Genomic DNA, 6,124 nt, shown 5'->3' with positions numbered 1-6,124 from the left:
AAATGTGGAAGTATTTTTCTTTTTTTTATTATGCTAAATATACATAACATAAAATTTATGTTATATTTAAACCAGAACTTTTTCATCATCCCAAGTGGAAACTCTGTACCATCAAACAATAGCTCCTCATTCCCTCTCCCCCCAGTTCCTGGTAAGCACTGTTTTACCTTCTGTTTCTATGAGTTTGACTGTTCTAGGTACCTCACAAAAGTGGAGTCATACCTCTGTCCTCTTGTATCCGCCTTATTCCATTTAGCATAATGTTCTAAAGATTCATCCTTGAGCTTTAGCCGTCCTGGAAATTGGTACGTTGTAGCATATCAAAATTTGCTGCCTTTTTAAGACTGGACGATATCTAATTGTACCGTATATGCCACATTTTGCTTATTTACTCATCTGTTGATGGACATTCAGGCTGTTTCCACCTTTTGGCCATTGTGAGTAATGTTGCTATGAACATGGTTTTATTCGAGTTCCTGCTTTCAGTCTTTCGGGTATACTGGATGCCCAGAAGTAGGGTTTGTGTCATGCGGTAACTCCATGTTTAGTTTCTTGAGGAACTGCCATAGTAGTTTCCACAGCAGCTGCATTACTTGACATTCCCGCTCACCATGGTCGAGGGCTCCAGTTTCTTCACATCCTTGCTAACACTTTGTTTTCTTCTATTTTTGTTTTTGTTTGTTTTTTACAATATCGATCCTGGTGGGTGTGAGATGGTATCTCATTGTGCTTTTGATGGAAGTGTTGGGTTTTTCTTTCTGATTTGCAGGAGCTCTTTTTTTTTTAATTTCCTTTTTTCTTTTTTAATTTATTGGCTGTGTTGTGTCTTCGTTGCTGCACACAGGCTTTCTCTAGTTGTGGCGAGTGGGGGCTACTCTTCATTGCAGTGCACGGGCTCCTCATTGCAGTGGCTTCTCTTGTTGTGGAGCATGGGCTCTAGGCACATAGGCTTCAGTAGTTGCGGCACATGGGCTCAGTAGTTGTGGCTCACAGGCTCTAGAGCACAGGCTCAGTAGTTGTGGCACATGGGCTTAGCTACTCCATGGCATGTGGGATCTTCCTGGCCCAGGGATTGAACCTGTGTCCCCTGCACTGGCAGGTGGATTCTTAACCACTGCACCACCAGGGAAGTCCCTAGGAGCTCTTTTATATTAAAATTTTGGCTGTGTTTATTGCAAATGTGTTCCCAATTTATTGCTTGCCTTTTAATTTTGCACGCAACGTTTAGTGTAAAGTTTTTGTTGTTTTTATGTAATCAAACCTATGGATTATTTCCTTCGCATCATCTTACCTTATTTCTATAACTTCCCCTCCTTCTATCTGATAAATATTTAACTCTATTTCTTGTTTTCTCTTTCATTTAACTCTTTAACCTATCTGAAATTAATGTAAGGGTAAGATACAAGGTAAAGGTCTAATCGTGTATTTTCCCCATGTCTTTATAATCAGTTGTTCCAGCATCATTTATCAAATAAGCTTTCCTTTCCCTCTTACAGCAGATGCTAAGTTCTTCACCTGTATTAAGATCTGCAGGCAGCACTGTGAAGTGCCTCCCAGAACCCCCTTCAGGAACGAAGAACTTATCCCCCCAGAGACCAGAAAACAGCCTCCACTTTCGGGGTTGCCTCCCCTAAAGAAAATTGCCTCACCCAGGGTCCCACCTCCTTCCAGAGGCAGGTTGCATCCAAAGAGTGATCCAACATGAGGATATAAAGGCCCAGACATTTGCCCCAATGCAGGACAATTCTGAAGGGCCATCCTAGCCCCTGTGTGACCTTGGTGTTGGCCGAGGCTTTTATTGGGCCCTTACCACAGATTGGCTTCTCCCTTTGCTCAGCCCTGCTTCCTTCCTTTCCCTTTCTTTCCCTTCCCTTCCGCAGGTGTTGGTCCCAAAGTCATTCCCTAATAAACACCCTATGTGCTCATCTCTAGAGTTTGTTTGTGGACTTTTCGTTTCATTGATTTACTGAATCTAGCACCATATACTTTGATGTCTGTGGTTTTAGAGCCTGGAGACTTTTTGCATCCCTGCTTGTCATCATCTGAGCCCTAAACCCACGATGCTGTGCAGCAGACAGAACCATCAGAACACGAAAACTTTCACTAACTAATGGGAGATAAGGCCCCACTCAAACACCACCTTCCGTCTGATACTAGCATCTTCCTTTTCCATCTCGACTGCAATGCAAAACAATGCCATGTGCAGGTACAGTGACAACTTATTGCAAAGTGACATTTAAAATCGTGCAAAAGAAGCAGAATTTTATGATATAGAAGTTATATTAGAATACAATTTAAATATTTTCAATTAAAAAAAATTATTTTTACTGAGGTACCATTGGTTTTAACATTACATAGGCTTCACAGGTAGGACATTTTATTTCCACTTCTGCATACAGTACAGCACGTTCACCACCAAAAGTTCCCATCCATCACCATGCAGTCGACCCCCTTTATCCATGTCACCCTTTCTCCCACCCCTTACTCTCTGTAACCGCTACTCTGTTCTGTGTATCTGTGCTTGGTTTTGGTTTGGTTTGGTTCATTTATTTATTTGGGGTTGTTTTTAGAGAGAATATTATTTAAATGACCCCCAAAGTAATCAATCATTAAGGGGCTAGTCTAAAGCAGCTTAAAGCTGAAGACTGGGAAATCAATAATAAGGCTGACAACACTGTAGGCTTTTCAAAAAAGAATGGCCTACGGCTTCACTGGCAAATTATACCAAATGCTAAAGGATGAACACCAGCCCTTCTCAAACTCTTCCAAGAAATAGAAGAGGAAAGAAGAACACTTCCCAATTCATTATATGAAGTTAACATTACCATGATACCCAAGCCAGATGAAGACATTACACACACACACACACACACTACAGACCAATATCCTTTATGAATATAGATGTGAAAATCCTCAACAAAATACCAGCAAGCTGAATTCAGCAGCATATTAAAAGGATTATATGCCATGACCAACTGAGATTTATCCCAGGAATGCAAGAGTGGCTGAACATACAAAAATCAATGTACTGTTACACATTAATAGAGTGAAGAAAAAAACAACATGATCATCTCCATACAGAAAAAGCATTTGGCTACTCAGTATCTTGTAATAACCTATAATGGAAAAGAATCTGAAAGAGAATGTATAACTGAATCACTTTACTGTACACTTGAAACTAACACAACATTGCAAATTATACTTCAGTAAAAGAATATATTAATTTTTTAAAAAGAGAAAAAGCATTTAACAGAATCTCTCCATGATTCCTCAGCAGACTAGGAATAGAAGGGAACGTCCTCAACCTGACGGATGACGTTTTAATAGTGAAAGGCTGAAAGCTTTCCCTGCTGAGTCAGGAAGACAAGCACACCTGCTTCTGCCACCTGTGTTTAACAGTGCACTGGGAGTTCCACAGAGCGAGTAGGCGAGAAAAAGAAAGAAGGGCGTCCACACTGGAAAGAGAGAATCAGAACTATCTTCATTTGCAATGACACGATCTTATATAAATTCCTAAAGAACACACGCACGCACGCACGCGCGCACACACACACTCAATTAGGGCTAAAAAGTGAGTTTAGCAAAGTGGCAGCATTTTTCATAATAGCCAAAAAATGGAGACAACCCAAATGTCCATTAGCTGATGAATAAATACCATTAGCTGATTTTTAAAAAATGGTATATCCAGGGACTTCCCTGGTGGTGCAGTGGTTAAGAATCCGCCTGCCAATGCTGGGGACACGAGTTCAATCCCTGGTCCCAGAGGATCCCACATGCCGCGGAGCAACAAAGCCCGTGCACCACAACGCCTGAAGCCTGCGCGCCTAGAGCCCATGTTCTGCAACAAGAGAAGCCACCACCATGAGGAGCCAGCGCATTGCAGGGAAGAGTAGCCCTGGCTCACCACAGCTACAGAAAGCCCACACAGCAACAAAGACACTTCGCAGCCAATAAATAAATAAATAAATTTATTTTTAAAAAAGGTATATCCATTCAATAGAATATTATTCAGCCATAAAAAGGAATGCGACACGGATACATGCTACAACGTGGCTAAACCTTGAAAGCATTATGCTAGATGAAAGAAGACACGTACAAAAAGTCACATATTGTATGATTTTATTTAGATGAAATGTCCAGAACAGGCACATGCATAGAGAGAAAGTAGATTAATGGTTTCTGGGGGTGAGAGGAGAGAAGAATTGGGAAGTGTGAGATTTCTTCTTGGGGGAAGAATATTCTGCAATTAGGTTACTGGTGATGGATGGACAACAGGATGAACAGACTGCAATCCACTGAATTGTACACTTTAAAATGACTAAAGTGGTGAGTAGTATGTTGTGTGAATTTTCTCTCAATAAGAAATTTTTTAAAAGAGAGAGAATGGCCTTTAAATATCAAATGATTGAGGAGCCTCAGGGAAAACTGATGAAATTTACGGTTGGTTGGTTTGGTTTTGTTTTTCAAAAATGACCCTTATACTGAGAAAGCTGAAACTGAGGGATAGATGTTTTATCATGTTACCGTATGATTTTGTGGAGAAAATTAAACCAAAAGAAACAAAGTGAAGGATTTGTTCTTTTTTTTAAACAGGTTATTATTATTATTAAATTTTTTTTGTTTACTTATTTATTTACTAACTTGGCTGTGCTAGGTCTTAGTTGCAGCACGCGGGATCTAGTTCCCTGGCCAGGGATCGAACCCAGGCCCCTTGCATTGGGAGTGTAGAGTCTTAACCACTGGACCACCAGGGAAGTCCGAAGAATTTGTTCTTCTTGATTCCAAAAATCAGTGTTTGACAGGTAGCAGTCCTAAATTAGCAGGAGAAGAATCTGATTGGCTGGTCCGGCGCATCTTCTTTCCAGGCCTTAGCTATTGATGGACCAGCCTTAACTAACCCACGGGTCCCAGTGTGTAGAAGATAGCCACATAGGGACTTCGGGTGGAGCAGAAGCACCCCATCAGAGCTAACGCCCTCCCTCTCACCAACCCCCTGCCACTCTTCCCTCCATCCTCGTCCACCCTGAGGATGAGCCAGTCTGCCCCGGGCCTCCAGCCCCTGCTGCCCAGCTGCCTTCCCTTCCCGACTCCCTCCTGCTCTCTCAACCTCATCTCCTGCCTGCCCCATTCCCCACCCCCTAATTCTGTTCTGAAGAAATTTCAGAGAACATCCTCAGCACCCTGGGTTCTGCTCTAGGGAAGTCTAAAGTTCAGGGCTCTGGGCGATTACGCTCAAGGCCTCTCGCTGAACTAGAGAGGAACGACCCAGGGAGCGTGGAATCCTCCTGTGGAAGTGGTTGGAGGAAGCTGAGTCAGCCTTTGCCTTTGCTAGGGCGGGGCCCAGGGAGTGACCCTCCGGAGGTCAGTGCCCTTATGTGTCCTGCCTCACCTCCACCTTAGGAGGTAATGGGCCCCTGGGACTCCTGGATCACTACATTGTCCTGTCCAGAGAACGGTGCTTTAGGAGAAGGGTGGAAGAGGGAGGGGACCCTTCTTGACCCTGAGGAGGTATTTTGAGGCGCTCTGGGACAGGAGGAGGGAGTCTTCTCGGTACCCCATCCGTAACTGCGTTCTCTGGTTGTATTTACTTACCAACCCAGAGCAGGGGCTTCTCTGCTCCCCAGAACCGCCTCTCTTGACCCTGTCGTGGACCTTATTTCTTCTTTTCCTTCCTTCCTTCCTTCCTTCCTGCCTTCCTTCCTTCCTTCTTTCTTTCTTCCTTCCTTCCTTCCTGCCTTCCTGCCTTCCTTCCTTTCTTTCTTTCCTTTCTGTTTTTCTTTCTTTCTTTCCGTCCTTCCTTCTCATTCTTTCCTTCTCTTTTTCTTTCTTTCTTTCTTCCTTTGTTTTCTATCAAAAACTTCATCTGAGCCTCGACACAGCCCCTAACCCAGGTCCCTTTTGCCTCTCTCCACACCTCCGTGCCTTTCTATCCAACCTGGTGTCATAAACCCTCCAAGCCTCAGTTTCCTTATTTGTAACCTGGGAATAAAGATAGCATTTGCTAATTTATAAGAGTATTGCAAGGTTTGAGAAGATAAGGAACATGCAGCAATTCCTATAGCACCTGGTACATAAACGCTCAATAGACATTAGCTACTGTTGCTGTGATTTTATGATTTTATCA

Source organism: Hippopotamus amphibius, chromosome 6 (assembly GCF_030028045.1).
Source record: "Hippopotamus amphibius kiboko isolate mHipAmp2 chromosome 6, mHipAmp2.hap2, whole genome shotgun sequence".
NCBI lineage: Eukaryota > Metazoa > Chordata > Mammalia > Artiodactyla > Hippopotamidae > Hippopotamus > Hippopotamus amphibius.
This window is presented reverse-complemented; position numbering follows the sequence as displayed.